This window comes from Canis lupus, chromosome 37 (genome assembly GCF_003254725.2).
Source record: "Canis lupus dingo isolate Sandy chromosome 37, ASM325472v2, whole genome shotgun sequence".
NCBI classification, from domain to species: Eukaryota; Metazoa; Chordata; class Mammalia; order Carnivora; family Canidae; genus Canis; species Canis lupus.
This window is the reverse complement of record NC_064279.1, coordinates 1,055,724-1,065,220: the sequence shown is the minus strand read 5'-3', so window position 1 is coordinate 1,065,220 and position 9,497 is coordinate 1,055,724. Positions and strand designations below refer to the sequence as shown.

The 9,497-nt window shown below is 39.7% G+C and overlaps 1 protein-coding gene across 1 annotated transcript in view; it reads right to left on the bottom strand.

Moving 5' to 3' along the window:
* Window positions 1-5,085: 5,085 nt before the first annotated feature.
* The window catches only part of PMS1 (PMS1 homolog 1, mismatch repair system component), a 206,473-nt gene continuing 202,061 nt past the window's right edge, over window positions 5,086-9,497 (bottom strand). Inside the window, exon 8 of the transcript XR_007408808.1 lies at window positions 5,086-5,098. The gene's annotated coding sequence lies outside the window, so the exon portion shown is untranslated. The remainder of the gene's footprint in view (window positions 5,099-9,497) is intronic.

Here is a 9,497-nt window from a genome sequence, read left to right as displayed (position 1 = left end):
GATTTATTAGTAACAGAAATTTAAGACTCCAAAACTTGGATAGTTTTCTTAGTTTGAAATTCCACACTAAAATTCACTGAATTTTTCACTGAAATGGTGAGACTGCTTGGGAAAATAGTTTGGCCATTTCTTATAAAAATAAGCAGACCTAAAAAAAAAAAAAAAAGCAGACCTATTCTACGACCTAGCAATTCCACACATAGGCATTTTACCCAACCAAAATAAATACATATATCCACAGAAAAGCCTATATGCAAATGTTCAAAGTTTGTTTCACTCATAATAGCCTAAAACGGGAAACAATCTAAAGGCCACCGTCTATTGAATAAATAAATTGTGGTACGTCCATAAAATAAAGAAAAACTGAACAATTATCGATACACGCAACAGCATAGATGAATCTCGAAAGCTTTATATTAAATGGAAGAGCCAAACACAAAAGGTTCCATATTGGTTAAATCTATTTATATGGACATTCTAGACAAAGGCAAAACTCCAGGAACAGAAACAAATCAGTGGTCGCCCGAAGATGGGGGCGGGTAAAGAGACTGATGATGAAGTGGCGCGAGGGCAGAGGTTATAGTAGTAGAAATGTTCTATATCTTGACCACATACACAACTGTATATGTTTATTCCAGCTCTTCCAACTTTACATTTAAAAAGGGCATATGGGGATCCCTGGGTGGCTCAGCAGTTTAGCCCTGCCTTTGGCCGGGTGTGATCCTGGAGTCTCGGGATCGAGTCCCACATAGGGCTCCCTGCGTGAAGCCTGCTTCTCCCGCTGCCTGTGTCTCTGCCTCTCTCTCTCTCTCTCCCTGTCTCTCATGAATAAATAAATAAATAAAAAAATAAAAGGGGCATATTATATAAGTTAGACCTCGGCGAGTCTGCCTTTAAGAAAATCTGGGGTAGGGATAATGAGGAGGGGAGCAGATGAAAGTAGGCTGGCCCTGAGCTAAAATGAGGGAAGCTGGGTGACGAGTCATGGGGGATGCACTAACCCACTGTCTCTACTTCTGAATATGTTTAAACTCCTTCACAATTAACAGTCAAAATCTTATTTTTGTACTGTTGGTTGCTAGGTGTGTGCTACTTAACATCTTCAGCCATCTTGCCCCACTTGGAGTGAAAAGTATAAAACTCATGAACTTCACACAACCAATCAAAGAAAAAAGTCCATTAGCTGATTTTCAACATGTGTACACAAATTAACCATGAAAACTACCTCAAAAGCCACGATCAGTAAAATTATAGGCAAGGTTCTTTTAAAATTAAGTTCACCAGAAGCAAATTACTTAAAAGTACCTCTATAGATATTTCTCTGGTCTTTTGAAATTCATCTGAGGAGACAAGACATGTACTTAAACACAACAAAAGTGAAAAAAAAAAAAACCCACAACAAAAATGGAAAGAATACTGCTGTAATTATTCGTTCAGTTGTTGGCTCACTGAACGTCTCCGGCACCCTACATGTTGAACGCGCCGCGCCTTCCCCTTTGGGGAGCCCGCAGGCACGGGGGCGGTAGCTACAGCACCAAGGCCAAGGGTGTGGAAGGAAGAATGAATCCCGCTGAGTGGAGAGTGGAAAAGGCTGGAGGGAGACGGGTGAGAAGACCGGAAAGGAATGTGTAGAGACGCTAAACCTGGAAAGATGAGCTGGACGTGTGCTCGGCCAAGACAGAGGTGTGGATGTGAGGGGCTGATGGGGAAGGAGGAAGGGAGCAGGGGAGGGAGCGCGGCCCAAGGAGATGGGCCGCAGCAGGCAAAGCTACGAGGGCAGAAGCAACGGCACAAAAGCAGCAAAACAAAGCTGAATAATTCATCCATAATTAGCTCAATCTGTTATCGTCTAGTCGATGAACTGTGAGGTTTATAAATGCATGATGCTAATAAATTCACGAATCTATTCCACAAATAGATAAACTGGTTTTGTCTCATGGTCACAAGGTACGTCGGTAACTCCGGTCAGCTAAGTGTGCAAGGTGTGCTCCGACTTGAGGCCAACTCTGGGCTCTACTTGAATTTATTGCCTCTACTGGAAAGCCAATTTATATTTCGGGCCATATTATTTTTGCCTATCCGCGCACACATTTAAGATTCACCGTGTTTAGGCTTTTCTTAGCAAAGCGGAAGGAGGTGTAGAAGGGGAGCACAACTTACAGCTAAACCGCGAACTCCACGTAAGGCCTGAGCAGGGAGCACTTTGCGGCCGTTTCCTAAGCAGTCACGTTCCTGCTGGAGAGTAGAAGCTTGCAACCCACAAAATTATCAGATTATTGTTAAAAGTTGGCTTCTTCATTCCACCTGGCTAAAAGCGTGTTGCTGGTGTGGTTCGGGCTGAACGCCCAGGTACGGGCCTACGTACCGCCACGATCCTTTACCGAAGGAAAAGAAGTTATTCGTACTGTCTGATACCAGTGAGGAGCCACACGTTTCTTCTCCTCTCCTCTACCCGCCACCAGCTAGGGAGGGTTGGATGGACTTCTTTTATTTATGACTGCCGTATCCAAAGCCATGATCATTATTTAATTTATTTATTTGAGAGGAGAAAGAGTGCGTGGTGGGGGGCAGAAAGAGAGGAAGAGGGAGGGGGAGGGGAACTCAAGCAGACTCTGTGCATGGAGCTGGCTGCAGGCTCCCTCTCACTGCGCTGAGATCCTGACCTGAGCCAAACCCGAGTCAGACCTTGAAGGACTGAGCCGCCCAGACATGCCTAAAGCAATGGTTTTTGAATGACAAATTAATTACAATGAAAAACAATTTTTGGTAATATTTAATTTTTAGTCATGTAAATTCTTTTTTTTTTTTTAAAGATTTTATTTATTTATTTATTCATGAGAGCTACAGAGAGAGAGGCAGAGACACAGGCCGAGGGAGAAGCAGGCTGGGGGTGGCGGGGAGGTCAGGCCCTGAGCTGAAGGCAGATGCTCAACTACTGAGCCCCCCAGGCGCCCCTTTAGTGATGTAAATTCTTACACATTTAGGCCTATGTTGATGCTTCTCAATTAAACTCCAGAGACAGAATAAATTGGAGGAATGGTCTACTTTTCCTTGCGGATGACAAGTAGTAGCAGCAACTTAATGCTTTATATATTTGTTTAAAGATTTCATTTATTTATTTGATGGAGAACCAGAGGGAGAGCCTAAAAGCAGGGGGAGCAACAGGCAGAGGGAGAGGGAGCAGCAGACCCCTGGGGCAGAGAGCTCAGGATCCTGGCCTGAGCCCCAGGCCCGACCTGAGCCCCAGGCCGACCTGAGCCCCCAGGCCTGACCTACCCCCCACTTACATTGGGGGCGGGGGATGAGGGGCCTAAAGAGGAAGGCCTGGGCCACTTTGGGGCCAGGCAGTGGGGCCCAAGAGGAGGTCTGGCTCACGCTCTGCGCAGGGCGCCCAAGCCTGATTGAACAGGCCCAGCAGCGGGGCCAGCCCTCAGCACCCCCCGGCGCCCCAGGTCGCCAGCAGGTCACCAGTCCACGCAGCGGCGGCTTCCGTACCGCAGGCGCGTGTCAAGCAGGAGCCAGCCTGACTCCCCCACTTCACTTTCCACAGGATCCTGAACACCTGTCAGGTCGCGAGGATTTTTCAGTCACTACTGACCCAGGATAAGTTTTAACAGGTGACAGGCTTTGGATCAAATTACCGATTCCCTGAGGCATCCAGTCCTCCCCATCTAAGTATTTTTGGCATGATTTATATGCTCTTTAGCTTCCTTTATAGAGTAATTGAGAGTGATGTCGATTGTAGAACTATTCCTGAAATGCGAGAAAGTACCTAGTGTTCAGTCTTCAAAATCTCCTTCACAGAAAACTATTATAAACAATAGAACATAAAGGAAAGATAGTGGGTTTTATTACGGCTTTAATGCTTTATAGTGTAAAATAAAAGCAGGCAATTCTATGTTGGTCTCATAAATTAGATATGAAATTTTCATAGTCCATGGATCTGCATGTCTGAGGACAGCTGATTTTTAAGGATAAGGTGAAAATTAATTAGCATGGGATTTAAGAATTTGCACAATCAGGCGTTAGCTTACTTTCCCAGACCTATGTCTCTACACTGATAATCCCTACTCCACACCTCATTCTGTTAAATACTCCGTATACACAATTTCCAGAAAACACTATCCCCACACCTTCAGGCCTTCACTAATATCTCTCCTTCTGCCTGGTATTTCCATCTTCCTTCTGCCTAGACGTCTTCAGACTTCTGAACCCTCACTTCTCTGTCTCAGCAGATGATTGTAGCCTTCGACCTCATGGGGAAAAAAGCCAGTATCCTCCATCTGCACTTGCCAGAACACTGAGTTATCTTTGGTGGACCCTCTCCTTCACCTTTTCAAATCTAGTCCATCACTAAATCTTCGTGTTCTGAAAAGCCATTACTTCTGTTTATCTCCACAGCAACTCAGCTGGTGTAACAGAAAAGCCACTATCACATCCTGCCTAGATAACTACAGGGGAGACTAACTGGCTCCTCTGCTTGTTTGTATTCCTCTCTGTCTCCAAATACATACCCAGAAGACACCAAAGTTCCTTTTCCAAGGCTGATATTGGAAATCTAGTTCACAATCTCGGAGTATTGTGCTGAGCCAGAGGTGAAAGCTGAGTTAGTAAATCTAAATTTGGCGTATCTCCTAGTGGGAGCTTGACGGAAACACCTACACGAGGAGCTGAGATTAGGGATGGGTACCTGGTGATTGTAAGCAGGTGTGGGTTTCTATAAATTCTCAAAACAGAACTGATGACCTGTCACTTACTTTTCTGAATATTCAGATGAGTCCTCACTGTTAGAGGTGGTATCCGAACCCATGAGAATGCCAAAGAAGAGAATGTAGCAAAAAGGTGAGAAGAAGGACAGAAACTTGGGGACTCCTATATCAAGAGAATAGGAAGAGAAACAAGAAAGCTGGCACTTAACACACAAGTAGGGGAGCCAAGAAAGTAGTGTGTGTATGTTTATTTTTATTATAGAATTGGATTGCTTTTCTTTTTTTTTTTTTGAATTGGCTTGCTTCTGATAGATTCTAGAAGACCTAGATAATAAATTCTAGATTTTAAAAAATACACTTAAAAAATAAATAAATACACTTAGATAAATCTGGCAGTGTGTCTGTACCAGGAAGAGGAAGGGCTATTAAAACAAGGGTAAGGATATTGTTTTTTTTTTTTTTTTTAAGGCAAGGATATTGTTAAAGAAGCAAGTGCAATAATGCAGGCATGAGGCAATTTTGTACCAAACAAAATGGTGAACTATATTTAAATATTACTGTATCTCATTACTTACACATGTAACATGTAAGATCTTAAAAACAGAACTCTGTCATCTTTTCCTATGAACCTATTTTTCTGTAGGGTAAACAGAATTTTTTCCTTTCATGAAATAATAAATAATTTTTATGACTTTTTCTAATCCCTATGAAAATCAAATACAAAAAAATAACAAAGTAGTAAAAATTATCTAAAATCCCCCCCATAGAGCACTTCTGTTAACATTTGTGTGAACATTCCTCTGAGAAACGCATATTCTTTCTACACCCACACACACCTACATACGTAGCATTGTCAGCAAGCTACCCCTTAGCTACTTGTCTCAGTAAATAAAGATTTTTTGGAGCCATAACCACACTCACTTGTTTACACATTGTCCATCGATACTTTTGTACAATAGGAGAATTGAATAGTAGGACAGAGACTGTGTGACTCATAAAACTTAAAAAATTTACTACCTGGGATGCCTGGTGGCTCAGCGGTTAAGCTCCTGCCTTCGGCCCAGGGCGTGATCCTGGAGACCTGGGATCGAGTCCCACGTCGGGCTCCCTGCATGGAGCCTGCTTCTCCCTCTGTGTCTCCACTTCTCTCTCTCCCTGTATCTCTCATGAGTAAATAAATAAAATCTTTAGAAATAAAAATATTTACTACCTGGCCTTTTACAGCAAAAGTTTTCCAACCTTGCTATGCAGAATCATATTACACATGCCACATAGTAAACTTTTTCACTCAACGATAGGTCATTAATATTTCTACAGATCAATAAGTATAGATGATCATTTTAATGGATGCATGAGATTCCATTATATAAGGGAGACATGGTTTATTTAATAAATTTGCATGGATGGGTATTTAGAGTTCGAATTCCTCCTTACTACAGTCAATGCTGCCACTAATGTCCTTACATAGACATTTTACCACACTTGATCATATCTTTCAGATAAATTCTTAGAGGGATGTGGGGGCTCAGGTCATGATCCTGGGGTCCTGGGATCTAGCCTGCATCCTGTGGGTCGGGGTGGGGAGTCTGCTCTCTCTCCTCCTGCCCCTCCCCCTGCTCATGCTCTCTCTAGTGCAAATAAATAAATAAATAAATAAAATCTTAAAAAAAAAAGATAAATCCTTAGGGATAGAATTGTGGGGTCAAAAGCTCCATATATTTTACATTTGATGCATATTTCCAAACTGGCTTCCAGAATAAATTGAAACAATTTTCACTTTTACCAATAGAGCATGAAAGTGCACATTTTTCTCTAAACCCTTGCTAATTTTGAGGATAAGGAAATATTCTGAATCCTGAAGGGAAAAAAAAGATGTATCAGTCATTTCCATTTGTATTGCTTGATTCTTAATGAGGTAAAACATCTTTCATAATTATTGGCATTTGTGTTTTTCTTTGTGAAATAATGGACTGCATTACTTTATATTTACATAAAAATGTACTTCAGGTACTTTGCCAATTTTTCTGTTGGAGCATTTCTTAAACTGATTTGTAAGTGTGCCATATGCTAAATAAGTCAATAGATATCTACTAAGATAAAAAGAGGGCATATGGCTATTTTCTGTACCAAGAAGAAACAGGTATGGTTCCTGCTTTCATAGTGACAGTCTAGTAAAGAAAGGAGTTGTCATTTTGTCTGACATTAAAATGCAAAGATCTTCCTAATATTCAGTGAATTGTTCCATAAACATCTCTTAGGAAGGCAACATTATGAACAAGTCAAATCAATTCATTTGGAAATTAATCCAATCACAGGAAACTGGGCTCTCCTCTGTAGCCTGTTACAGCAAGAATCTTCCTGATGAAGTTCTTAAATTTCCTAGCATGTTAATGCTAGCTTTTTACAATCAGAATAATCATTTGTTCTAAAGCTTATAAACCACAATCAAGAAAAATATAAACGAGAAAGTAAAAACCACCTAAAACCTTTTATACAAACATGCTTTTGTCTATTTTCTCTTTTCTCCACTAATTATACATATCTGAGGCATATGGAAGGGAATGAGGATAATCAAAAAGCTAAGCAAGAAAGGGAAATTAAAACAAATGAGAAAATAAGAGAAATTTGTGCAGAGAGCAACAGATTATAATAGAAGAAATACCCTCTGCTCTTGGGATTTCTTCTGGGGTACAAAAAGCAGACAGTTAAGAACTGAATTTCCTACACAAAATTACATTTTAAAGTTCTACAATGACCCGTCTGATCATTTGCTATACCCTTGCAAAATAAAACAGAGAAAAAAGTATCCTCACATTTATATTTATGGATTGTTGTACAAGAAAGAATTTAAAGAAATACCAAACATTTTTATTACCTGTTATAAAACCTAATAGTAGGTTGCCATATGATTATAGTTCTCGCAAAATGTACAGGGGAAATTGATAATCAAACACCACTGATGACAGATATTTATATCAAATTCACATAACTATCCCTAATTATAAATATAGATGTGCATTCCAGGATTATCCACAAGTATGTATTCCTATGAATACTTATTGTAGTTACATATGCACATTGAAAGGAGATATGCCCTTTCACCTTTTATAAACTACTCAGAAATATTAGAGCATCACCAGCTGCCCGAAAGGTCACACTGAATTTTGGGTGCTAATTGTGGCAGACTTATGTACATCACTTAATTTAAAAATAAAGATGTCTTAAATCTTTATTTTAATCTACTTCCTCCTGCTTAAATGGGAACTAAAAGTTTAGTAAGTGACCCATGTTTGTAAATACTTCTCCCTCTGTGCAAAATGTGACTGGTATAAAGTGTGTGAAACCTGATAAATCAGTTTTGAAACCTCAAGTCGAGTTTGATATCTAGTACATGGAGCCACACCATGATTCCCATTGACTGTGTTAAGAGTAGAGCATTGTGCAGCATGTCCCGGGCTTGGATTTGGAACATAGTACAGCATGTGGGGTGAGGCCAGGGGTTAGGGGGCAAGAAATATTACTCTTTTAACAAATGGTGTTGAGTATAAAGTTAATGCTAAGGTACATAATCATTCCAAAGGCCAATTTAAGTGCCTGTATTTTAGTACATGCAATAAAGTTGTTCTCAAATTCTAATCATGGAATTTTGGACCTGGGTCACACTGGCGTCCACAATTGAGGTGTATATAAAGAAAGAACTTAAGAAAACTAGTGTGTTTTGTGGAATATTACAATTTATTATATTTTCCAAATCTTAAGCCATTTAACATGAAGAAATTCATTACGTTACATCTACGCTGTACTAACTCCCCCCAAATGCCATTTACTTTTGCAGCTTGGTAAGTAATATGGCTCCTGTTTTCTCCTTTTGAGTGAATTTTCTCCAATCTCCTCTCAGTTTCAAAAGCCCTTTTAATTCCTAACTTGTATACCATTTCCAACAAGAAGCCATCCCCTTTCCATCCTCCAAGCTGAATTTATTCTTTCCTTTGCCTTCTTTTAGCACCTTTCCTTATAACCCCTACATACCAGCTATTTACATTATACCTCAAGGCATAGCTGCTTAGTTGTTAGACTTCAGTCACTCTCATTAGACTGGTTTACAAGCAGTAGATTGTAAGCTACTTAAAGGCAAGAAATGGTTTTATTAATCTAGGCATTCTATGAAGTGCTTAGCACACTAAATGATCAAAATGTTCATTCAATTTAATTCAATAAGCTTTTTTAAAATTCAAGTTCGATTAACATGTAGTGTTATATTAGTTTCAGAGTATAATTCAACAATTTTATACATTTCTCAGTACTCCTCAAGATAAGTGTACTCTTAATCTATTTAAGATTTCTTTTTTCTATTTTAATTCTATTTCACTCATCCCCCCATCCACCATCAATTTATTCTCTATTTGAATCTGTTTTCCGGTTTGTCTTCTTTTTCCTTTGTTTGCTTATTTTGTTTCTTAAATTCCACATACGAATGAAATCATACAGTATTTTTCTTTCTCTCATTGACTTATTTCTCTTTTTTCTCTTCGAAATTGAAACTGCAATGAGACATCACTTTTCACTTGTCAGAGTGACTAAAATCAAAAACACAAGAAACAAGTGTTGGTGAGGAGGTGTAGAAAAAGAAACCCTCAAAAAAAAAAAAAAAAAAAAAAAAACAAACAAAAAAAAGAAACCCTCGGTCATTGTTGGCGGGAAGCAAAGTAGTGCAGCCACTGTGGAAGACAGAGAGGTTCCTCAAGAAATTAAAAACAGAACTACCTTATGATCCCGTAATTCCACCAC